The sequence below is a fragment of the Macaca nemestrina genome, chromosome 5 (assembly GCF_043159975.1).
Source record: "Macaca nemestrina isolate mMacNem1 chromosome 5, mMacNem.hap1, whole genome shotgun sequence".
NCBI lineage: Eukaryota > Metazoa > Chordata > Mammalia > Primates > Cercopithecidae > Macaca > Macaca nemestrina.
This window is the reverse complement of record NC_092129.1, coordinates 161,953,074-161,980,453: the sequence shown is the minus strand read 5'-3', so window position 1 is coordinate 161,980,453 and position 27,380 is coordinate 161,953,074. Positions and strand designations below refer to the sequence as shown.

Genomic DNA, 27,380 nt, shown 5'->3' with positions numbered 1-27,380 from the left:
CAAGATTGAGCTAGTTAAAGCAACTAAAACCCCTGGGGACTGCAGACACAAAGGAGATTTGCACTTCTTGGCAGGTTCTTCTTCACTGATGTTCAGGATATGCATAAAAAGGATAGGGCAAGAGTCAAAAAAAAAAATTTCCCTTGTGCAGGCCTGAGAGGGTGTTCAGGGGAGGGCATAAAGACCCACCTCTATCACTTTCCCCTCTCTCTCCTACGGAATAAAAGCCTTAAACTTCATGGGGAAGAACAACAAACCCTGTTGTCCTTAGGGAACTGGCAAAAACTTACTGCAGCTGAAGGGAGGTACAGAAAAATCTCTGTTCCCCTGGGATGAGGCAGGAACACATCTTAGGCCCAGACCTGTAGATGGGGGAGAAGCAGAAACCAAAGGAAAGCCCTACCTTCAAGACCCAGGACTCACTGTCTGCCCAGTTAATCATTGCAACAGAGAACATCTCCTACACACATCACCTAGCCAACGAGTGACAAGTGGCTATACCAGGATGATATACCAGGTTACAAATGGAAAACTAAGAACAGGGAATTAAATGGGTTACCCAAAGTCCCACAGCCAGTAAATGGAAAAACAGATTTGAACCCAGATAGTCTGGTGCCAAAGTCCCCATAACCACCATGCAATATTGCAGAGGCAAGAGAGTAGGGACTTGGAGGCAATGAGGCAAATCAGAAGAGTGACTCTCCTGGAATGAACAGAAGTGGCCAATAGACCATGTGGTTTTAGGAAAGAGGATGCAATTGACAAGATCAAATTTAGCAGAGCTGTTGAAACAGGTGAGAAAGGAAAAGTGTTCATTGGATTTAGCAATGTAGGGGATTTTGTTTAAGTTTTAACAGTAAGCCGTTTTACTATAATTGTGAAGATTGGAACCAGAATTCACTGGATTCAGAAATGAATATAGAGTGATGAAGATGAATTAGTAAAAATAGCCCACTTTCACCAAAAGTTTGGACAGGACGAGGAGATGGAGCATAGGTATGGAGTGACATGCAAAGAGGAGTGGTTTTTAAAAATAAAAGTGGGCCGGGTGTGATGGCTCACTCCTGCAATCCCAGCACTTTGGGAGGCTGAGGAGGGTGGATCACCTGAGGTCAGGACTTCAAGACTAGCTTGGCCAACATGGTGAAACCCCATCTCTACTAAAAATGCACAACTTAGCTGGGTGTGGTGATGCGCCTGTAGTCTCAGCTACTCGGGAGACTGAGGTAGGAGAATTACTTGAATCTGGGAGGCAGAGATTGCAGTGAGTCGAGATTATACCACTGCACTCCAGCCTGGGCAACACAGCAAGACCCCATCTCAAAAAAAAAAAAAAAAGATAAAAGTGTTTTGGGCTTGCTTATGAGACAGGGTGACAAAGCCAGTAGGATGAGAAAGTTTGTCCTCACAAGAAAGAAGAGTAAATTGAGTACAATGTAGTTGGTAATAGTTTATAAAATAGAGTATAGGCATAAGGAGGTTTGTTGATTTATCTGGGGTATGTATGTTTTGTGGCAGTTTTCTGAGCATACAAACACCCTTACTTTTTTTTTTTTTAGCTTCTTATAGTATTATTTTAAGAGATATCTAATTTGCTCAATTTCAGTATATTCCTTATGTGAGCTAAGTTTTTATCTATACTTAAAGACACATGTGAATTTCACATACTTCTTGTGTAAATTTTTTTGAGTGAGCTAGCCAGGAAAAAGTTATTTCATCTTTGCTGCTGTGTGTTGATATGCATTCTGTCAGAATACAGCTTTTTGGTAATGCTGCAATAAACTGTCACTCTAATGTGGTAACATGTAATAGATACAATAACTCAATCATTCCATATTACTTGACATAATAAAGAAAATGACTTGAAAAACACAGCCTAAAGAACAAAGTTGAAACTCTAGTTAGCACAGGTTTTAGGCTTTCTACTGTTGTAGGCGATACCTTCGGAGTTGATAGCTTTGGAGGCAAGGACCGTGAAGACCTTCATGTCTTTATCACCATTGTCTAGAATGGTGGATGCCTCAGAATGTCAAAGGTATGGGAAAAGAGGATACATTTGTTTAGATTTATTATCAATATTTTAAAGCACATGGCTATTTTAAATGATTTAATCCTGTGTGTGACAATTAGTCGAACCTCCAGAAGTCCTGGAATTTCAACTACAGCCATGAAGTTTCAGCTGACTTGAGAGATTTAGTTTGATGGCCAATTACTATGGGCAGCCTAGAAGGCATTGCACCCGGCAGAAGCACTGGGAACATCCTTTCCTTATGCTTCTAAAACTTGAGATGATATCATCAGCTCCAGTCCCATCGTATCCATCTTATTCTCAATATTCACTCTCTCCATTGATACAAGTGTAGTACCTTTGTTATTTTGAAAAAATGCATTGGTTTTTACTCCAAACAGGAGATGGTTTTATTTATACCAATATCTTAAATATTATCACATATTAAGGAAAAAATTAAAAGTTTACATTTAGAAATTGAGTTGACATTGGGAACTTTAGGTTAACTGTCACAGTGGGTCACAGGAAAGAACTTGGCCACATTTGTCAACCATATTTGGCCTAGTTTTCTGCATATGTTTGCCAGATGCAACAGCCAGTTTATTGCTGGAGGGCACAAAAATCTGGAGGAAAGGCTTGGCACTTGTGCTGTTTAACCCACTGGGGGGTCTTATTTTTGCTGAGATTTTGCCTACAGAGATCTGATTCTACAATAGAGAATGAATGGGAGAACGAGGCTTCTCTTTGCTTTCCATAAACTAGAGATTTATAGAATGCTCGTGTCAAGCATTTTTGGGAGCACAGTTGCAAAAAAAAAAAAGGAAGATTAAAAATGTTATCTGTACTGTGAAGAATACAGTTCTAGGTGTGAATGGTGAGGCAAATGAGCCAATTAACCAACATGTACTCTTTATTAAGGGGGCTCTCAATTTCCCGGAAAGTTATCACTCAAAATGGGAAGCATGAATATATATATATTTTTATAAAATTGGCCTGATACATAAAAGAATTTCAGAATTTTTGACAAATCAATCCTATAATTAGAGGTTATATATTTATAGCTGATTCAAATCCCAAAATGAATAGAGATGTCAAAGCCTTGAGCATATTGAACATTTACACATGAATAAGCAAGATGGCAGAAACTGTTTTCAGGCAGACCTATTTTTTTTTTTTTTTGCCTTTGTATGTTTTTGGTGGTTCTTCAACTTGCAATTTCCATATAATATTTTTTCATGTTTACGTTAGCATGTAATTAGCATACATATGATTCCATAGTGGATATGTAAATACTCCCTACTCCCCAAATAGGTCAGATGGCTGTGGGTTTTATTTTGTTTAATACTATACTTCTAGACTATTTGTTATTTAGACAGTAATTGTATTTTTTTTCTTTTTAATTATTAATTTGAGTCGTGGCAGCTTATTAAGTCTCGTTTTTAAGTCAAAGACATTAATGTTTCAGGGCAGGTGTTTGAGTTTCAGAATTTGGAGGAATAGAGTTAAACACATTTATATTATTTTTCCCTTTCACCACACTTAGTATTTGAAGACTATAGTCACTCTTTAACTATGAAATTTTTTTTCCATTATTTTCATAAAACTTTCATACAACCAGACACCTAAATACTATCGCAAAGTCATAACTTACTTCTGGAGGTAGTCGCTCTGTAACTCTTCTCAGATCACTGGGAGATATCTGGGAAATGTTTGAGGCAAATATTTCAATGAAGTGAATACCGAATTTATTTTAATGCTGTGTGTGTGTGTGTGTGTGTGTGTGTGTGTATGTGTTGAGTGAAAAAGACAGAGAAGCACACTATAGAGAATGTATTTCAATGATTAAAACATGCAGAGAATAAACCAGTTAAAGTATCATTTAATTGGACATCTTATCTTTCACCTAATACAGACGTATAAGGATTATGAGTAAAGTTATACATCTTTATATATATGTGTGTATATATGTATGTATATTTCTATATATGTATGGATACATATATATATTTATATCCAAAGGTCTCTGACACAGGCGTGTGCATGTATACACACACACACACAAACACACGCCTTTGCATTTCTTTTTTTGTTTTTGAGACGGATTCTCACTCGGTCGCCCAGGCTGGAGTACAGTGGCGCAATCTCAGCTCACTGCAACCTCCACCTCCTGGGTTCAAGCGATTCTCCTGCCTCAGTAGACTACAGGCGCCCACCACCATGCCTGGATAATTTTTGTGTTTTTAGTAGAGACGAGGTTTCACCATGTTCGCCAGTCTGGTCTCTAACTCCTGACCTCAAGTGATCTGCCCGCCTTGGCCTCCCAAAGTGCTGAGATTACAGGCGTGAGCCACTGCGCCCAGCCTGCATTTTATTTCTGGTTAGCTCAGGTCAGTGAGTCATTACTGCTGGGTACAGATGTGAAGTGCTGATGATTCCTCTAACACTGTTATGGGAACAAATGGGGCTAACTGTGGCTGCTCCAGAGAGGTACAGTTTGTAGGGCACTGAGATTGTTGAAAAAGAAAATGACCAGTGATACATGGGTAGGGAGCTGGGGTGGGTGGCCCTCATCACTTCCATGTCACTATATACCCTATATTTCTATCTTTCCCTTGGTGATTTGCAGATTTATTGATACAAATATTTTCAACTAAGTAATTCTTCACATCCTAACATGTGTAATGAAATTCCTACTTGTAGAGTTACTGTGTACTCTTAGTAACCATTGGAAGCATGGAAAAAATTGATTTGGAAAGCCTGAAAGCCCTATGATAATAAAAATCATACAGCACTTAACTTGCCTGGTGTATTGTAATTACATTTGTCTGTCTTCCCCCACCCCCATACTGTGATTTCATTAAAAGCAGGGACAAATTTTAAATTTCCAGATTTTAAATTTTACAGTTTCTTATAGCAGAAGTATTCAATAAAGGGTAGTTGAATGAAGAAAATGGTGAATGAAGTTTAATGAAACATCAGGATCTCTCTATTTTGTTATCTTTACCAAAATCATTATTTTTTTTGCTTAGGTAAGTGACAGGAATTTATATTTCTTTTTTTGTATTTACTGAGACTGTCAAAGAACTATGATATTCGTAATGAAAAGAACACTGGAATGATAATATCAATACCTGAGTTTAAATGTTGGTGTCACCTCCTAGAGCCTTCCTTTCTTCATCTGTAAAATGGGCTAATAATATCTACCCCATGTAAGTGTTATTTCAGTTATATTTCTTTCTTTCTTTATTCAGGAAACTCTTGAAAATCTCCCATAATCCTAAACTGCCTAGCTAATATAGTAAGGATACAATTTTGAAACATTTCCTGATGCTTAAAAAAAAAAAATCCCTGTAAATCTTGCTCTGCAGGTGCCATGCTCATGGATGAGGGATTGAGAGCTTCTGTAGCTTTAGGAGTAGGGCAGGGACAGCCTACATTCCAAAACGCATGTGCCCTGGCAGCTGTCAGAGAAGTTCTTATAAAAACCAGGATTTGTTGAAAATTCTAAAGCTTACATTTAAATATGAAGAAAAAACCCTGAGGATCTGAGACAGGATCTTATGTAAAGTGAGATGTAACCACATAGGAAAGGAGGACCCTTCCAGTGGGGCAAAGTGATGCTTGAGGAGAGATTGAGGATGGGGATCAAGAACAAAGGGATTAAAAACAACACAAAACACTTGGGAAGGCTGAGGAGGGAGAGGCAGAGGAGGCCGTATCTCCCTGATCCTCTGGAACCCTGGGGGAGTGCCTTTTGAGGATCTCCAAACCACTCTGCTTCAGGTAGTAGAGTTGAAAAGTGGCCTGTTGAAGAAAAGGCCATTCTACTCACGTCTTTTCCAGGTACCTCATGTCTTAAAATTGAGCCAGATGTTCTGGAGGGACAGATGTCGTGACCTTATAAGTAGGCATCAGCACACCTTGCCGGGTCCCAGTAGCTCAAAGCAAGGAAATTGGTGGCAGAGATTACAGGGTGCCCCTCTCCAAGCTGGGGTCACAGCTGAGTCTGAGTGTCAGATAGAGCTGAGATGAGGAGTCTAGTCAGTTGGGGGAGATGGCCAGAAGCAGGCATTGTTTGGTGCCTATGACCAGAGGACCATCCCAGGCACATCAGAAACAGTTACAGTTAAGTTAGAAGCCAGTAACCACCAGCGACCAGGCAAGATTAGCCATGCCTGACTCAGACTTTAGCAGCCCACCCAAGAAGGGCAGTAATGACAGCAGATGTTCTGTTGCCACCACAGCGTTACTTACACTTCCTCTGAGGAGGTGCTAGCATGCCAGAAGGAGGGGGAAGAGAGAAAACAACCCGAAAGACTAAAAATCTGCCCCAAATTGACTATTTTTCAGAGAACCCGAGTGATACCAAATGAACCAGATTAAAATGTTTGTTTTGTTTTGCATTTTTATCACCAAGGGAGAATGGAGACTTGTGAGCAACGTGAAGTCAGTGATGTGATGGAAAACGCAGTTTTAAAAAAAATTATTTTTTGCACATCTGTATTATAATGAATACATTTCCAATCAGCCACACTAGTGTGTCTTTCTCTCTTTTTAACTTGCAGATGTATAGTGTTCTCATTTGTAATGTATGTGTTTGGAGCATCTTACGGTGTACAGAATGCTTTCCCATACGCCCTCTCATCTGTTCCTTACCATAACACAATGAGGTAATGTCAGTATTATTACGCTTATGTTTCAGGAAGTTGAAGATTTGTCCAAGAGCAGATAGCTGAAGAGAGAGAGAAAGAGAGAACAGCTTACAGCTCAGTTCCTCTCTCCATGCTTAGGAACCACTACAAATGCTATGGTCTTGAGTCTCATTTTGTTTCCCTCTGGAAACCACATGTGCACTTTGTTGGCGACAGTATGGGTATGGTTATTTTGTTAGTTGTTACACATTTATTTTAAAATGTAATGAAGTAGTGCCATAAAGCTTTATCAGGATGTATTTAAAATGAAAATAGTCTCTTGTTATCTAGCATGCAACTGATCCTTTCAATTTGGTTTGGTTAGTCAGAATCTTACCAGAAGTCTGTCCAGGTGATTTAGTTGAGAGCATCAAAACCAACCAAAATAAAACAAAAACAATAGCCCATGGCAAATTCATTCTGATCAGTTCATATCCTAGAGAAAAGTGCAGAAAAACAAAGGTGAGTCAGTATTTTATAAATTCAGGGTCAATACTGTATGCAATGTCAATAGTGTATGAGTTCCAAAGGATTTGTGTCACTATTACATTAGAAATGATCCACTTTTATTTGATGTATAGTAGATCTGCCATATAATGGCCAATAAATAAATAAATAAATAAATAAATAAATAAATAAAACTCCCACACCAGAATACAAAGGATAGAGAGCAAACATATTTCGTACGATAATTGCAAACCACTTATGGGCTTCAGTACAAAGTAACAGAGAACATCTCTTCTCTTTCACTTTTCATTCATTTTTAGCATTAGCAAATTTATGGCCTGTGCTCTTGACCTTGAGCGCTAAGAGGTGTGTGTCTTTGCCATGCTTCCATGGCTACATTTTAGGAGAGTGAGTGTGCATTACAGATCCATAATCCAGATCTTAGATAGTAGAGGGGTGCCATTATAATTTGTGGAGAGAGGCTATAATTTGGTGCTCAGGGATTACTTCCTTTGTATATGTTTGCCCACTGCATGCTACCATTTATTGTAAGCTTTTAATTCATGATCTTCATTCTAGTTGAATCTGTGGAGCTATTGGTCATGAGTATAGAAATAGATCTATAGGGTTTTCTTGAATGGCATTTTTCATTGCTAATGTGTTTTGTGACCAGCCAGGTTTATGGATAAATCCAGTTTTTCTGTTTCTCTGAGAGGTATGCATCAAAGCAGTTTTTTCCTCTTAGGAATTTTAATTTCCCTTCGGGGTTCAGTGGGCCATTTAGTACCTCCATTATCTCATAACTTATTCTTACTATTTAAGTGACTTTTTTTTTTAGGATGTTAAAATAGCATGTTGGTCCTTTTACATACCTTTTATTTTCAAAGTCAGACCAAACCAACCACCAGAGTGCTGTAAATTTATGCCTTACATTTGTTTGGGATTCTTTTTATATTCATATTTTTAGAGTCTTCATATGCAAGCAGAAATTTTCCATCCCCTCTCCACTGATCACCATTGAGGACAGGGCACGAGATGGGCAAACCCATGCTTTTATGTGCCTGTAATGGCTAGCCTCTTTGTTACATACTTTATATTGGTCATTATCTGCTAGAATTCCAACAAATGAAAACATGCCCAAGTTAAAGAAATTAAATCTCCTTATCCATCACCTTAGAAAAATGACAACACAGCATGTATATAATTTAAAATGACTTGTTTGAATATTTATTGCTAGATTGGGAGAACATTTCTACTGATAAGAAGCTCCTTTGATTTATCAAAGTTTTCCATATTATTTGTTAATTAACTCCATGTCCTTAATATCCACAGCTCATTTTTCCTATGATAATGACTCCATTGTGCAACATATAAATATAATGAAAAATATCCCTACCTGTATTAAAAATTGAGAAACCTCAATTTAATTCACACACATTGTATTTTGTAGTCAACTCAGGACTGTAGTTATATAACTTGAGTTATTATTGCTGGAGCAACAAGATAAGAGAGGCATTGAAACACTGCAAAAGAGACTGCAGTGGACCAGGGTGGTAATGTTGTCCTGGTAATAAGCCTACTCCTGCCATTGCTGTTAGATGAAGGTTTTCTTTTTCTTTTTTAAGTATTATATAATTATATGCAATTATTTTTGTCCTTTGGTTTTCCTATTATCTTTTTCCTCCTCTTTTTGATATCAAAATGACATTAACTGGAAAATATAAACCAATAAGATTTGAGCTATTTAATATGTTAAAAGATAATTTGCCAGGTTTCAAGTTATTTCCTCATTTGGATCTAGCACGCAGCACTTACTGATATGAATTTTCTAACTCATGTCTATTTAAAAGTATTGTGTACACATTTCAGCAAATTTTGGCAAAAGGGCGTCCTCTGATGGGGAAGTGACTGTTCCTTTCTTTTGCCATTTCCCAGTCTTAAACCCTTGTTTTTAAATCAAGCTCCTTTGTTAAGGATTCAACATAAAAGTCTTTGATACTATTGAGTCTATCTCTGACTCATTATTAGCCAACACTCTGTGTCTGGCTGGCAACTTTTCCGTAAGTGTTAAGGTCAGCCTCATACAGTATTGCACAGCCTTTCCCATTCCTTTGGCGTCAGTGAGAATCAGATGATTCAACAGTGAAAAGCAAACTCTTGGACTGGAATAGCAAGATGACCCATCTCTAAACAAAGCAAACTGATGTTCAGACTAGGTAGGATTCTCTCATGCTTAACATGCATCTTACTGGTTCTTTATGAAGAGCTTTCTCTTGGTAAGAGTACTCTTTAATATTTGTCTTTACCACAGGTAATCAGCATCTGTAATTCATGATTTCTCTCCTTAGTTAACAAGGCTATAGAATATTTGAAAGCAACTTAGGGTCAGCCTGATATAGTGGAGAAGCTGTTGAGTCAATAGATATGTGTACCATCTGGGTGCTCATTGAGAGGCCTGTTACCCTCTCTTAGTCTATAACTTCATCTGTAAAATGGAAATAATCTTATCTGCTTCACAAGGTTGATGCAAAAGTGAATATGTATAAAATTACTTGGTAAAATGTAAAACCCTATTCATGTTTAAGGGACTGCTATCCTTTTAAGAAGCAGATGTGTTTGCTGTCATCATTTGAGAGAAGTTGGGAATACTGGAACCTTTTTAAAATTGCAGCATAATGTCTTGGAGTGATTTGTTAAATATTGACTTAAACTAGTAGGATTTTCCTTTTTTCTTTTTCTTTTTTTAAGACAAGTTCTTGCTCTATCATGTAGGCTGGAATGCAGTGGTGTTGGTGTGATAGAGGTCAGTGCAGTCTCAACCTCCTGGGCTCAAGTGATCCTCCCGCCTCAGCCTTTTGAGTAGCTGGGACCACAGGTGTGTGCCACTGTACCTGGCTAATTTTTGTAGTTTTTGTAGAGCTGGGGTCTCACCATGTTGCTCAGGCTGGTCTCAAACTCCTGGGTTGAAGTGATCCTCCTGCCTTGGCTTCTCAAGGTGTTAGGATTACAGGTGTGAGCCACCGTGCCCAGCCAACTAATGGAAGTTTCAATAGTCAAAGTGTAGCATTTTCCTTAATCTTTGGCTCTGTAAGGGTATCATGCCATATTGGAAAATCTTCTTTCTTTAACCACAAAATTTAAAATGAAACTGGATTTGAGTTAGCTAGTACTCTTTCAGTAAATTGTGTGTATTTCCTTTTAAGTAATTTGCTTCTTCCAATTGTTTCATCTTTATCATTCATTCTCTTTCCTCAGTCCTTTATTCGCTGCTGAGGGGAAGCAATGAAGAATGTCCTTTGACTCTGCCCAGTTTTTTATGCACACACACAAACCTTTTTTTTTTTAGAGACAGGTGTAAAGGAAATGTAATATATTTTTTAAACCTAGTGGTGGGTGTGCCAATTAAGGAACTTGTAAGTAAAAGTTGAACTTTGGAGCCAACACGATTGTTGGGGCTCATCTTTATAACGAAAGTCTTTGCAATTATTATTTCGTTTGGCAAAGATGAAGTTGTACCCTTGGGAGATGCCTTGCCAAATCTTTATCCGTGATTCTGAATTGATTCCAGCCAGACTTTTTTATAGGCAAACTACTTCATATCCTTTCTTTGTGGTGTGTGCCCTTAACCTCAAGAATTCAGTTTATGAACACTGAAATAGTGTTCACAGAAAGTGTTTGGAGAAGAACGCCTTTTAAAAATTACAGTCATTAAGGTATAATGCCATATGGGCTCAAGGGGTGGCAGAGAGGCTGAGCGGCTTCTTGTTCATTAAGACTGAAATATTTATATGAGCAGTAATAATAAGAGCATATTTCAGAGTCTGTGTGGTATGAAATTGAGCAGCGATGCAATTAGATAATATTGACAGCCCCTATTGTAATTATGTAAATAGTACTAAGTTCAGCTCTCCTTTTGTCTTTCATTTCCGTGTGCCCATGTACGGAGAAGGCTAGAAAATATATAAATGTTGGGCAGGAGTGCTTGGCTGTTTATTTATAGGACACAGTAGCCTGATGCTTATGTTCCCTTAAGTTATTTATTTATTTATATTTTTCATCCAAATGAAGCAAGTCCAGTGGGTTCCCAGAGGGGACATGCAAATATGTGTTTGTTTGGAGAAATGCTTAGTGTTAAAGCATCCACATGAGGACCCTGACAACCTCATAGGTCCATTCTGAGTACTTGTCTTTTGGAGCTGTGTGTTAGAATCCCACTTGACTAATACCAATACTTTTTTTTTTTTTTTAAACCTTTCGAACAGATAATTTAAAGTTGTTCTCCATAGAGATGTTTTCTATGTCTAGCTGCCTATCAATCTTTCCATCTCAATGCAGAAGTATTTGATTAGTGTATTTAAGGTAATAAAGATGCCAACAGTAGTGTCACCGTGATTGATGCTAATTATAAGTCTTTAATGGTTCCTCTGCTTTGGCCACTGTCTCTGCAGATTGTGATTTTTATGGTTAAAATAGTGCCCTGCTGTCCAAAGGCTTAATCATAAATTCTGGTCTCCCTTTCTTTAATGATTTTGCATGCAGTGGTATAATCCCAGTAACATACATTATCTTCGTTAAAAGCAAGCAGTGACTTTCATAGGGGTGATTAATGCATTTTTAAGGAGCTTGAGGAATCCTTGTTGGGATCATAGCAGAGGTTATGATGATTGTGCTTCCTGGGCATTAGAATTAGCAGCAATGTTGCACAGACTGTCTGAAAATAATTGAAGATTTTTATGCAGTCCCTATTTAGCACATTAATGTTGTAAATGAGACTATAACTGCAATGGTAGAAAGGCAGGATTTGCAACCTGAAGGTGTTATCAGTATGTGGCTGTCAGACCAACGAAATGAAAAGCAAGTTAAATTATATGAGGGCTTTTCCTTCTTTAGAACAGTCTTAAACAGATTTGGGGTCAGTCGATTTGAAATATCTGTTGATGAAAATATCTCTTATCCTGACGTTTTTCAGGCTGAATTTTCACAGTGCTAATATATGTTTAGTCTTTAATCTCCTTACTCAAGTCCAGAGATACAGTTTTAAATTAGAAGAAATGTGCCTAGTAATATACACATTTATGGGACTTTCAAGGTATGGATAATTTGCTTATGTAAATATATGCCCATATACACTACACATACTAATACTTCTCTGAAATGACATATCTTATTGCAGACAAGCTTAACATGAATTAAATCGATGCCCTGCTATCTTGTAAGAGCAGTTTACTTTCACATCAGTTACAATGCATAGCTTCTTGCATGTAGCGGGTATTTTAAAATAGTGCTTTCATGCTCTTATTGAAAAGACCTTGATAATTAAAAAAATTGTTTTTTAAAAGCACATTAATATTGGCACACATTAACGTTATTATGTACCTGTTTTCTCCTATTTAATTTTACTATATTCTATGCTTACAAATTAAGCTAGATGGAACTACAATAAAATGTTAGGTGTTTATATCATATTAATTTCCACTAGTTTTATTCAATTGTAATGATAATATCAAACTATAATATCCTCTGTTAGTGCTAACCACTGTCTTCTAGACAAAATTGTTGACTTCTAGTAAGGAGAAGATACTTTTAAAATTTTTGAACTATTTACATTTTCAAAGAAGGGAATGCTAAATTGTTTTATAGGTAGCTATTCCCCAAGTGGTACTGGCTTATAGGAAGAAACTACAGATCTCAGAAGCCAAGCTTGGAAGAGTATTCCTCTAGTAGCATCTATTCAACATTTCTGGGGGTAGCTATAGTTAATAGTTCTGGTTGATTAACAAAAGTCTACCTAATATTTATTTTATGGTGGAAATTTGAGGAGATATGCCCAGCTGCATAGTGATTATTAGAAAATGCCTCAATTGCCGGGCGCGGTGGCTTACGCCTGTAATCCCAGCACTTTGGGAGGCCGAGGCGGGAGGATCAGAAGGTCAGGAGATCAAGACCACGGTGAAACCCCGTCTCTACTAAAAATACAAAAAAAATTAGCCGGGCGCGGTTGTGGGCACCTGTAGTCCCAGCTACTCGGGAGGCTGAGGCAGGAGAATGGCGTGAACCCGGGAGGCGGAGCTTGCAGTGAGCCGAGATCGCGCCACTGCACTCCAGCCTGGGCGACAGAGCGAGACTCCGTCTCAAAAAAAAAAAAAAAGAAAAAAGAAAATGCCTCAATTTACAAGCATTATGTTGAAAAACTTGTGACATCTACTTTGGGTGTTTACAATAATGACTTACTTGCAAAGTCTTTTATTTTGCCATAATATAGTTTAAGGCAATTGTTTGATATGTTAATGTTCAGATGTTCTGAGGTGCTCTCTTAGGTAATGGTTATCATCGGCGAGCTATTGGACATCTTTTCACCACAGTGATAATACAGAAAACATACACACAGAGTGTAACCTCTCCCACAGGGAACCTTTATTTTTAGAGCGTCACTCTGACATTCTCAACATGGGCAGATCAGAAAGGGGTGTTAGAAAGCTTGCGATGGATGAGGAGGGCTGGAATTAAATGAACTAGGATTGACTGGGGAAGAAGACTGATATGGAAGCCTATGGGATTGTTAGTGGAGATCTGTATGGTAATTAATCCCGTGTGAAGACAAAATGTACCCTCCAATCTGTTTGTCTACTCATTCCGCCATTGTCATGCTCTACTGATTATCGATAGTTTCATTAGAAAAACCAGAGAAAGACTCTTCTGTGGGTGTCAACAATCTGCAGAGGTCTAACTAAGCATTAGAATGACATCTTGTGTGATTCTACAATGAGAGACGCAAAACTGCTTGATCAGAGGAGGTGTGGGCTGCATTGTTTAGTCTCTCTTGCTGTGTGGATAATTTTCTTTTGTAGTTTTGATAAATTAACATTGGCTCATGTATTCAGCAATATTCAACAGGAATCTTTTTTTTTTTTAAGCCCCAGGGCTTGTGTTTAAAAATGCAGGTTAGTTCTCAGAGGCTTTCAAAAGCATTTCTGCATCATGCTACTAATTAAGATAAGGTTATCATTTTAAGTTATACCATGAATGCAATTAGAGCTTCTAGTGAGAACTGTAGCAATCAATTTTATACAAATTATTCAGACCTGGTAAGGTAGAATACAGTTTTAATAGGACAAGTGAACATACTGTGATTTATTAGATATAATGTGAATTCAAAAGACACCTGAACACAGCATCTGTAACACATCATGTAGCCCAAGTCACTGGGACTCTAGTTCAACAGCCCTTCACTGGGAGAGATTTAGTAATATGCCTTCCATTCTCTATTGTTCAGTGACTGTTATTTTGGATTTTGAGAGGGATTTTTGTTTTTCGGTTTGAATGGTTTTCAACATGAGAAAGGATACAAAGCGCAGATGAATGAGTCCCCTCTATCTAGACTGACATGTGCTGCAGAGCTGTGGGTCAGTCCTACTTGTCATTCCTTTTACTTTTGTGGGATCCACAGAGTCCAGGTGACCAGCTGACAGTGTAATTAACTATTTTTTCTACACTGTCCATCTCTGCTAAGAGTATTTGGTGTTGGATAAGAAACTTACAAGTGTTATCTGCCAACTGTCAGTAATTACTTATTCATTGAATGGATACCTGTTTTCTAAGGATGTATGAAGACTGCAAGGTTGAATAGCTCCTGAGGAGGCTGTAGATCCTTTCTTCCTAGGATCACTGCAGGTCATCCGAAGCTCTCTATTAGGTCATAAATTACAGTACTTCTGGGCTTCCTTTTCTTAAACCTCTTAAAAATATCTGGAACACCTTTTACTACTCCCTGGTTGGCTTTTATTCTCATTTGACCTATCAGCTTGTTCTACATTTTTCCATGCACCGAAATTCCTCAAATTGCAGTTGTTCATTCAATGTATATCTAGAGATTTTCCATCGTGTGCCATGCATTGTGCTAGGTATTGAACACATGGTGGTGAAAAAGGATACTGTACTAATATCTACAACATATGACTGCCTTTCCCACCTCCACCATTAAGCACGTAACGTCCCTTCCCAGCACTTGTGACCTTGCCTTGTAATTTACAGAGAAGGTAAATATCCTCTAGTACAATCTCCTCTGTCTTCTCCTTTCTTCCGTATCTGCCATTATCCACAGCTGAAAGGCGTTTTCTTTCTTTTCTGTCTCATAGAAAGTGTCACCTCTCCTCCATTAAATTGCCATGATTAAGAGAATTTTCTTTAACGTTTCTTTCTAGGCATTAATTTTCCCAATAATTTCTCTTTTTGCAATAATTTTTCTTTTCCTTTCTTTCCTGCATTAATTTTTTTTCTCTCTACTTTATCTCAATCTTTCTTACTCTTCTGCTATTTCCCTTTGGCCAAGAAGCAGGCTCATGTTTTAGCTCAACCCTATCCAGAAACAATAAGGAAAAAATCTGTTATCTTACCTCTGTTACTCATTCAAACTTCCTAGTTGCTAGTTTCTTGAAAGTGTGCCTACACAAATTCAGATTTTTCTTCTTCATGTCTCTGTCTTCTTACAACAGTCTGGCTTCTGGACCAGCAAACCTCTAGACCAATACACACCAGTGGCCAAAGTTTACTTCTCACTTCATTTAGCCTCGTACTAACATTTGTTATTGCTGCATCTTTCCTACTTCTGAAAATCGGCAGCTGTCTGGAATCCATGGTGTCATTTCTTCATCCTCAGTTTCTTAGGCTGAGTTGTCCTTTTTTGCTAACGCTTTTGGTGACAATGTCCCTCAGGGTTTCAACTTTAATATTCTTCTTTACTTACTCTGTGTGAGGAGGTTCTTAAAAGAAGAGGCTTCAAAGGTGAACTGTGAATGCCCTAAAATCATGTGCTACAGGCCGGGCGTGGTGGTGCACGCCTGTAATCCCAGCACTTTGGGAGGCTGAGGTGGGTGGATCACGAGGTCAGGAGATCGAGACCATCCTGGCTAACATGGTGAAACCCCGTCTCTACTAAAAATACAAAAAAAAAAAAAAAAAAAAAAAAAGCCAGGAGTGGTGGCGGGCGCCTATAGTCCTAGCTGCTCAGGAGGCTGAGGCAGGAGAATGGTGTGAACCTGGAGCTTGCAGTGAGCCAAGATCCTGCCACTGCACTCTAGCCTGGGCAACAGAGTGAGACTCCATCTCAAAAAAAATTAAAAATTAAAAAAAATTTTTTAAAAAATCATATGTTACATATACGGTGTGGGTACCTACATTTTTCTGAGAAAAGGGTTTGTAGCTTTCATGTGATTCTCAAAAGGTGCCAAAGACTAAGCTACAGCTGAAACTTCATTCCTTGAATGGTGGCATCCTCTTCCATGGTGTTCTGCTCTAAACCCTCGTCTGCATTTGTACTGTATTCTATCTCAGGTTGACGCATTGCTCTTGACCTAAGTTCTTAAAGAATCTTCCAGTGTCTTCTCCTTCCACACTCAGTTTTATGCCAAATTCTTTCCATTATGATTCACAAATATAATTGGTCTGTCATGGTTTTGTCTTAGTTAGATTCCTTGTTACCTGTTTTTCTCACTATCCTGGTCTAATCTGCACAATATCTCCAGAAATATCTTTTGATGTATCCTAAAATTAAAAAGCCTGCTCGTAGGATTTTCCCTCATTTACTGTTCCTCAGTACATTCATTCCCTCCTCCTCTACAGGTCAGATTCCAAGTGAGAAATCATTTGAATTATAAAAGCCTTCAATATGATTCTCCTTACTTATATAACTGTTCCTCAGCTTATGAACACTTTGAACCCTTTGCAATTAGCCAAGCGAAAACTCTCCCTTCAACCTTTAAAGGTTTGCTTAAAAATCAAGTGACAAAAGACAGATTAATAGGAGAAGCAGCATATATGTTTATTAACATGCACTGGAGTCTTAACAAAATATAAGAACTCAAAGAAATGGCCAGATGGTTAACACCTTTTTTTTTTTTTTTTTTTTTTTTTTAAAGATAGGGTCTCACTCTGTTACCCAGGCTGGAGTTCTATGGTGCTATCTTGGCTCCCTGCAGTCTCGATCTTCTGGACTCAGGTGAACCTCCTACCTCAGCCTCCTGAGTAGCTGGGACCACAGGTGCACGTGACTACACCCAAATCGTTTTTTAAAAAATTATTATTTGGGCTGGGCACGGTGGCTTATGGCTATAATCCCAGCACTTTGGGAGGCCAAGCTGGGCAGATCACTTGAGGTTGGGAGTTCGAGACCAGCCTGGCCAATGTGGTGAAACCCTGTTACTACTGAAAATACAAAAAAATTAGCTGGGTGTGGTGGCATGTGCATGTAGTCCCCAGGTATTCAGGAGGCTGAAGTGTGAGGATCACTTGAACCCAGAAAGTGGAGGTTGCAGTGAGCTGAGATTGCACCACTGCACTCCAGCCTGGGCAACAGAGTGAGACTCTGACATATATTATATATATATATATATGTGTGTGTGTGTGTATATATATACACATGTATATATAATTTTATATAATTTGTAGAGACAGGGCCTCACTAGGTTGCCCAGGCTGGTCTCAAACTCCTGGCTCAAGCAGTCCTCCTGCCTTGGTCTCCCAATGTGCTGGGATTACAGGCATGAACCACTGTGCCTGTACTGGTTGACACTTTCTTTTTTTTTTCTTTTTTCTTTTTTTTTTTTTGTTTTTGAGATGGAGTCTCTCACTGATGCCTGGGCTGGAGTGCAGTGGCATGATCTCAGCTCACTGCAACCTCCACCTCCCAGATTCAAGCGATTCTCCTGCCTCAGCTTCCTGAGTAACTGGAATTACAGGCACCTGTCACCACATCCGGCTAATTTTTTGTATTTTTAGTAGAGACAGGGTTTCACTGTGTTGGCCAGGCTGGTCTTGAACTCCTGACCTCATGATGCTCCCGCCTCGGCCTCCCAAAGTGCTGGCATTACTGGTGTGAGCCACCACGTCCAGCCTGGTTGACACTTTCATACCATTTTGAGGTTACAGAAAGAATGAAAACTTTGATTATGGCAAAACAGGTTATGAGAGGGCAAGAAGAGCAGGCCTGGCTAGCAAAGGTGGTCTTCTTATGTAGATGAAACCTCACAGGTAGCAGCCCTCAGAGAAAATAGATGGTAAATGTTTCTTTAGACCTATAAGGTATCAGACCCTCAGGTCATGTTTCCTAACTCTGGACAAGGGAGAGGGTCAGAGAAAGCATGGATGCATCAATGCCAGTTTTCTCTACAGATGTAAATCTCCCCTACAGAAGACAGCTTTTTGGCTGTTCTTGTATTTCTAGCCCTTCTGAATAGCCATCTTGAAATATATCAAAGAAGTATATTTTGGGGTGAAATATTTTGGTTTCCTTCACATTTCTCCAGATGTGTTATGCTGCGGTTTTCTCTCCCTGGAAAGGAACTCCTCTTGGATCTACATAGATGTTTCCTATTTATCTCCCAAAATCCAGCAGAGCCATTACCCTGGTCCCAGCCAGCATTCAACATGGCTTCCCTCTTGTCCATAACTCTGTTGTTGCATTGACAACATTCAATATCCTCACTTTGTTCCCATCTCTCTCTCCAACAATATGAGAGGCCAGGGACTTTGCAGCAAATTTTTGTTATCTGAGTCTCCTTAGCCCTTCAAAAAGTGCATGTTGACAGATCACACACTCTGAACTTCAGTTGGACATTTATTTAGATATTAAAGGTATTGTAGATCATTTTTTGGATCAAACAAACACATCAACTTTTTCAGATTTCCTTTCTGAGTGAGACTCCAACTGCTGTGGTTAAAACTGCATTTATCATCCCTGAAATTCTCCTCGTGATATAGTCTACATGAATGTGCATCATATGTAATATATGTTGTTATACATGTAATATATGCTATATACTAGCGGAAAGGCCTGGATCTATTTTATGAAACAAGATGAACGGCATATATAAGCATATAATATATTTTCTGTGATGTACTTTTTAAAGAGAAGGTAAATCTTGAGTATGTTGACCACAGCTCTGGGATAGTTGATGTGTGACTTCAGTGGTAATTTGGTATTTTGCAACTTTTTAGCAACTTTTTGCAAGGAGAGATCTCTTCCACTCCCCTCTTCCATGGTTCTTATTCTCCTTCTTGCCCATGGTTAAGGCAACATCAGATCAAAGCAATTGATATCTCTGTGCCTTAAATTTCACAGTGTCACACATTAATAAAAGTGATGGATATTTTTCTCTTTTCTGAGAGTTTGTTAGATTTTTAAAGGTAATTTATTAACAAGATGTATCCTAGGAAAATACATTTTTTCACCTATCACTATCTTAGTAACAGGTTTTGCTAATGAGGAAACTGGGTCACAGAGAAGTTAAATTACTTTCCATGAAGTTTTTATCAGAGAACCATTAAGTGTGATGTCATTAAAAGTTACAGTAAATTTCATTTAGAAAAAAATGTATTGCTTCATCATCTGTATTAGTACTTTATCCTAAGTCAACCTGGTAAATAGTTTCTAGATACAGTACAAAGCTAGAGGACCTTACCTTCTAATCCAGTGAGCTGTCTTCCATCTTTCCTTCTGCTCTCTGTATCTTTTTTTTTTCTTTTCAAGGTGGAGTCTTGCTCTGTCGCCCAGGCTGGAGTGCAATGGTGCAATCTCAGTTCACTGCAACCTCCGCCTCCTGGGTTCAAGCGATTCACCTGCCTCAGTCGCCCGAGTAGCCAGGACTACAGGCGTCCACACTGTGCCTGGCTGATTTTTTTTTTTTTTTTTTTGTATTTTTAGTAGAGATGGGGTTTCACCGTGTTGGCCAGGCTAGTCTTGAACTCCTGGCCTCAAGTGATCCACCTGCTTCAGCCTCCCAAAGTGTTAGGATTACAGGCATGAGCCACCGCACCCAGGTGCTCTCTTTATCTAATGTAGAGAAAGATAACACAGAGATTCTTATTCGTATTTTTATGAAAAATTTAAAAAGGAAAGAAAGATTTTTGTAAAAGGAGTAGGTGTAGAAAGAGTTAATTTTCTTTCTGACATTTCTTAAAATATGAAAGGAATTAATTATTTGGCTGTTAGGTAGATTAATTAGGTGATGGGCATTCTGGGTTTTTTTGTTGTTGTTGTTGCTGGTATCTTTTCTGAATACTTAAAGACGTCTTTAGCTGGGTGCAGCGGCTCATGCCTATAATTCCAGCACTTAGGGAGGCCGAGGTGGGTGGATCACCTGAGGTCAGAAGTTCCAGACCAGCCTGACCAATGTGGTGAAACCCTGTCTCTACTAGAAATGCAAAAATTAGCTGGGTGTGGTGGTGGGCGCCTGTAATCCCAGCTACTTAGGAGGCTGAGGTAGGAGAATTGCTCGAACCCAGGAGACAGAGGTTTCAGTGAGCTGAGATCACACCACTATACTCCAGCCTGGGTGACAGAGCAAGATTCCGTCTCAAAAAAAAAAAAAAAAGACTTTTTTTCCCTTTTAAACACTTTAATATTTGGGTTTGAATAGACAGAATTTAAATAGAAGCCATTCTCTATTACCTGGGATTTTTGTTTTGTTTTTGTTTTTGAGACAGGGTCCTGCTCTGTCACCCAGGCTGGAGTGCAATGGTGCGATCACGTCTTACTGCAGCCTTGACCTCCTTGGGTCAGGTGATCCTCCCACCTCAGCCTCCTAAGTAGCTGGGACTATAGGCATGCCTGGCTAATTTGTTGTTGTTGTTGTTGTTGAGACAGAGTTTCACTATGTTGCCCGGGCTGGTCTTGAACTCCTGGACTCAAGTGATTCACCTGCCTCAGCCTCAGATTCCCAAAGTGCTGAGATAACATGCATGAGCCACCACACTGGCCTTACCTGGAACTTTCACTTCAAGCTTCCTTTCAGCCTACAAAAAGTCGTGTTACAAAACATCTGAGTCCAAATTCTGCCTCCTTACCTTGGCACCAACAACTCGGTCTTGGCATGAGTCTATGTATTAGTCTCAGACTGATTCCATTCATGTTAGTTGTGGCCACCTCATATGTATTTTCTTTTGTACGAGAATGGAGCCTAGTTTCATAAATGTGATAAAATGCACTGGATTTTTTTTTCTTTTTCTGGAAGGAATTTTGAAAGCTTGAACTGTTGTCTCCTGGAGTATGTTAGAGTATAGGGATGTCTCAAGATATCTGACCTTGTCCATGGACTTCTGCATATCCTTGATTATCAGATATCACATACCACAACTGGAAGTATGTTTTATGATCATTCATTAATCCTCTCCATTGCAAAGGCTGAGTGGCACATTTAAGAGGTTGGGGAACATGACCTGATGGGCACACTCCTTTTAACATTGCTTCATTATAAGGCAGATTGATTAGGGCCCCTGCTACTGTCCTGAAAATTGTATATGTCCTCTGGATCCAAAGTACTGTTGCCCCTGTTTCATTCTTATTTTTGTTTATGACTTTTAGTACCTCCTAGGTTTTTATTCAAGATCTCGTGTGAACTTTCTGTATCTTGTCTTTTCTGCCTTTGTGATGCTACCAATTAGATTATAGATAGAACATCACATCTGCTTGGTGCATCCCAGAATGGGCCCTATATACATTAATTATTCACTTTTCTGCGCCTGTTCAATCCTGATTTAACAATAGCAATCTTATCAGATTGAAGCTTGCTGCTTTAAGCAATATCTTTGCAGAATATTTTCTTTTGGATCTTGATTTCTATAGATGAGTCTAAAGGTGCTACCACCCATAGTAGTTCTCTAAAGGCATTGAAACAATGTTGTTAGTCTGTGGGCATTATAAGAAAGTATACCTTAATAACATAGACATTAGATTGCCTGTTAAGAGTTAACTTGCATAAATCTGCACAAAATGGATGTGATTTATCATGAGTAATTGTTAACTCAAAATTTTCTATAAATAGAGACTCAAGAGATTACAGAACCCATAGATGCTAATCAAGGTGGACTCTGGGAAAAATCTAAGAGGCAGGACTGGAAAGTGGTTATCATTTGCTAATCAGAAACATTATCAGAGTATTATATCCTGTTTTGAAAAGGGCTATACAAATATAACCAGGTTAACAACTAAGAAAATGTAGAAAAGGAAAGTCACAAAGGCAAATACTGTTGATGTTCATGTAAGCAAAGTCTGGTGGAGAGGAAGTCTTGAATAAAAGACTTGAACCTTACCAGCAAAACTGCTGATAAATTTAGCATCTATTGTGCCAGGCATATGCTAAAAACTTTATCTGCCCTGTTCTCATAAATTCTCAAAAGGGATTTTGACCTACTGTTGCATTTTTTTCTTTCCAACTTTTGTTTTAGGTTTAGGGTTCCATGTGCAGGTTTGTTACATGGGTGAATTACGATCACTGGAGTTTGGTGTACAGATTATTTTGTCACCCAGGTAATAACCATAGTACCCAAAGGTGGTTTTTTGATCGTCACACTCCACCATCAAATAGGCCCTGGTGTCTACTGTTCCCCTCTTTGTGTCCTTGTGTACTCACTATTTAGCTCCCACATCTAAGTGAGAACATGTTGTATTTAGTTTTCTTTTCCTGCATTAATTTGCTTAGGGTGATGGCCTCCAGCTGTATCCATGTTGCTGCAAAGGACATGATTTCATGGTTTTTATGGTTGCATAGTATGCCATGGTGTATATGTACTGCATTTTCTTTATCCAGTCCACTGTTGATGGGGATATAGGTTGATTCCATGTCTGCTTTTGCGAATAGTCCTGCAGTGAACGTATGTGTGCATGTGTCTTCATGGTAGAACATGTTATATTCCTTTGGGTATATACCCAGTAATGGGATTGCTGGGTCAAATGGTAGTTCTGTTTTAAGTTCTTTGAGAAATCTTCAAACTGCTTTCCACAATGACTGAACTAATTTACATTCCCACCAGCAGTGTATAAGTGCTCTTTTTCATCTGTAACCTCACCAGCATGTATTATTTTTTGCCTGTTTAAAAATAGCCATTCTGATTGGTGTGAGACAGTATCTTGTGGTTTTGATTTACCTTTCTCTAATGTTTAGTGGTGTTGAGTATTTTTCCATATGTTTGTTGGTTGTGTGTATGTCTTCTTTTGATAAGTGCCTGTTCATGTCCTTTGCCCATTTTTTAATGGTATTGTTTTTTGCTTGTTAATTTGTTTACATTCCTTATAGACCCAGGATGTTAGATCTTTGTTGGGTGCATGGTTTGCAAATATTTTCTCTCATTCTGTAGGTAGTCTGTTTACTCTGTTGATAATTTATTTTGCTGTGTAGAATTAGGTCCTGTTTGTCAATTTTTGTTTTTGTCACAATTGCTTTTGGAGTCTTTACCAGGAAATCTTTATCATGGCCTACGTCCCGAATGTATTTCTTTTATCTTTTTCTAGGGTTTCTATAGTTTTAGGTTTTACATTTAAGTCTTCAATCCATCTTGAGTTGATTTTTGTACATAGTGTAAGGAAGGGGTCTAGTTTCGATCTTCTGCATATGGCTAGCCAATTATCCCAGCTCCATTTATTGAATAGAGAGTCCTTTCCCCTTTGCTTGTTTTTGTCAGTGTTGTTAAAGATTAGATGGTTGTAAGTGTGCAGCTTTATTTCTGGGTTCTCTGACCTGTTCCATTGGTCTATGTGTCTGTTTTTTGTTTGTTTGTTTTACAAATACCATGCTATTTTGGTTATTGTAGCTATGTAGTATAGTCTGAAGTTGGATAGTATAATGCCTCTGGCTTTGTTCTTTTTGCTTATGATTGCTTTGGCTATTCAGGCTCTTTTTTGGTTCTGTATAACTTTTAAAGTAGTTTTTTTTTTCTATTTCTTTGAAAAATTTGGTGGTGGTTTGATAGGTATAGCATAGAATCTGTAAATTGCTTTGGGCAATATGGCCATTTTAATAATATTGATTCTTCCTCTTCTTGATCATGAAATGTTTTCCATTTGCTTGTGTCATCTCTGATTTCTTTCAGCAGCATTTTATAATTCTTACTGTAGAGATTTTTTACCTCTTTGGTTAGCTGTATTCCTAGGGTTTTTTGTTTGTTTGTTTTTTGTTTTTCTTTTTTTCTTGGTGGATATTGTGAATAAGATTGCATTCTTGATTTGACTTGGACATTTTTGATGTTGATGTATTGAAATGCTTCTGATTTTGTACATTGATTTTGTACCCTGAAACTTTGCTGATTTATTAGATCAAGGAATCAAGGAGCTTTTTGGCAGGGACTAAGGGGTTTCCTAGGTGTAAAATCATATTATCTGTGAAGAGAGATAGTTTGATTGCCTGTCTTCCTATTTGGATGCCTTTTGTTTCTTTCTCTTGCCTGATTGCTCTGGCTATGACTTCCAGTACCATGTTGAAGAGGAGTGGTGAGAGTGGGCATCCTTGTCTTGTTCTGGTTCTTAAGAGGAATGCTTGCAGCCTTTGCCCATTCAGTATGATGTTGGCTGTGGTTTGTCATATATGGCTCTTATTATTACTCTTATTATTATGTTCTTTCAATGCCTAGTTTGTTGAGGGTTTTTAACATGAAGAGATATTGTATTTTATCAAAAGACTTTCCTGCATCTGTTGAGATGATCATGTGGTTTTTAATTCTATTAATATGCTACATCATATTGATTGGTTTGCATATGTTGAAGCAACCATGCATCCCAGGAATGCCTATTTCATTGTGGTGGATTAGTATCTTGATGTGGTGCTGGATTTAGTTTGCGAGCATTTTGTTGAGGATTTTTGCATCCATGTTAATCAGGGATATTGACCTGAAGCTTTCTTTTTTTGTTGTGTTTCTACCAGGTTTTAGTATCAGAATGACACTGGTCTCATTGAATGTGTTAGGGAGGAGGATTCCCTCCACCTCAATTTTTTAGAATCTACTGTTGTATTTTGAACTATCACCATCTTATAGATCAGGGAGATGAAGCTTAGACAGGCTCAGGGATTAGTTATAATAAATTGCTTATTACCAAGTCATTCAGTTATAGAGCTGGGATTTGAACCTAGGTTTCAGGGTTCCAAAGACTACAGTCTCCCTAACTGTGCTATGTAATTTTCTTGTACCAAGACTGTTTGCTATAAGTAAAATAAACTTCTTAGGTTCTTTGGAGTACGCACTTAACACATAGAGTGATACACCCACCAGGATAATCAAATCCCTCCTGCCACTTTGAAAACAATCCCTATATTCCTACTTTAAGTATCTGGAAGCTATTGCTCTGTCTTCTGTTCCCACCTATGTTTTAAACATGTGTTTTTATTTTTAAATTCTATTTACTTGTGTAAACTTAAGGGGTACAAGTGGAATTTTGTTATGTGCATTTATTGCATGGTGAAGTCTTGGCTTTTAGTGTAGCCATCATCTGAACAATTTACATTCTACCCAGTAAGTTATTTTTCATCACCCACTCTCCTTCTGTGCCCCTTTCCTAGTCTCTAATGTCTATCTTTTTTTTTTTTTTTCCATCTTCCCCTTATAAGTGGGAACATGCGGTATCTGACTTTCTGTTTTGGAGTTGTTTCACTTATGATCATGGCGTCTTGTTCCATCCATGTTACTCCAAGACATGATTTTATTCTTGTTTTATGGCTGAATAGTATTCCATTATATATATATATATACACCATATTTTCTTTATCCAGTCATCTGTTGATGAACACATAGGTTGATCTCATATCGTTCCTACTGAGAATAGTGCTGTGATAAATATAAGAGTGCAGGTATCTTTTTGACACGATTTCTTTTCCTTTGGGCAGATACATGGTAGTGGGATTGCTGAACTGAGTGGCAGTTCTATCTTTAGTTCTTTGAGAAATCTCCACACTCTTTCCATAGAGGTTTTACTAATAGTATATAAGAATTCCCTTTTCTTCACGTCTTTGCCAACTTCTGTTGTTTTTTGGCTTTTTAATAATAGCCATTCTGACTGATGTAAGATAATATCATTGTGGTTTTAATTTGCATTTCTCTGATGATTAGTGATTTTGAGCATTTTTTTTCGTATGCAGGTTTACCATTTGTATGTCTTCTTTTAAAAAATATCTATTCATGTCCTTTGCCAACTTGTTAATGGGGTTGTTTTTGTTGTTGTTGAGTTGTTTGCATTCCTTGTAAATTCTGGATATTAGTTTTCTGTCAGATGCATAGTTTGTGAATATTTTCTCTCATTCTGCAGGCTGTCTGTTTGCTCTGTTGATTATCTCCTTTGATATGCAGAAACCTTTTATTACGTCTCAGTTTTCTATTTTTGTGTTTTGTGGCTTGTATTTTTAAGGTCTTAGTCGTGAATTATTTTGTTAGACCAGTGTCCAGAAGAGTTTTCTCTAGGTTTTCTTCTGGTATTTTTACAGTTGAAACTGTAAAATTACATTTAAGTTTTTAATTCATCCTGAGTTTATTTTTGTATATGGTGAGAGATATGGGCCCATCTACATTTTTTAACGTAAGGTTTACCAATCTGTGACTGGCTTGGCCAGGGTAAAAATATATGTTGGTCAGATTAACAAAAATATCTGGTTGAACTGACAGTTGTACCTCTCATTGTAAATTAATAGAATGACATTCTGATTAGAATTTCTTTCTATGTTGTTTGCTTAGTAGGAGAGAATTAATTGCCAGGCGTGTGTCTGCTTGAAAATGGCATATGCATATGTTTTTATATTTGTAGGAGGGATGAATATGATCATGGATATAAAAATATAAGTAAGTATTGGACTATAATGTCTTCTTTAAGAATGACTCAAATTTATATTGATAAAAATATTTATTGGTGATCAAAATCAGAAGCACATTGAAACAAATATCCAAAATCAGTTTGACTCTCAGATTGGGTTTTGATATGGTTAGGCTCATCCAAATCTCATCTTGAATTGTAATACCCATAATCCCCACGTATCAAGGGAGAGACCAAGTGGAAGTAATTGAAGCATACTGATAGTGAGTGTGTTCTCACGAGATCTGATGGTTTTATAAGGGGCTCTTTCACCTACACTTGGCACCTGTCCTTCCTGCCACCTTGTGAAGAAGGTACCTGCTTCCCCTTTGCCTTCTGTCATGACTGTAAATTTCCTGAGGCCTCCCCAGCCATGCTGAACTGTGAGTCAATTAAACCTCTTTCCTTTATAAATTTCTCAGTCTTAGGTAGCTCTTTATAGCAGTGTAAAAAAGGACTAATACAGGTTTGTTTCAGTAACTATTTTGAATACAAGTTGTTCAACCAATGACTGTTTATTGAACATCTTCATCAGGCTAGAAACTGGATGAAGAGGTGGGGCACTGGATGGAATGAAAAACATTCTCAGCTGAAAAAAACAGCAAGTGCAATGTGTCCGAAGTGAGAGGAACAT

General features: G+C 38.1%; 1 protein-coding gene across 22 annotated transcripts in view; it reads left to right on the top strand.

The window, feature by feature from the left end:
- LOC112426759 (uncharacterized) overlaps positions 1-27,380 on the top strand; it is a 551,288-nt gene that overhangs the window by 441,766 nt on the left and 82,142 nt on the right. The window lies entirely within an intron of this gene.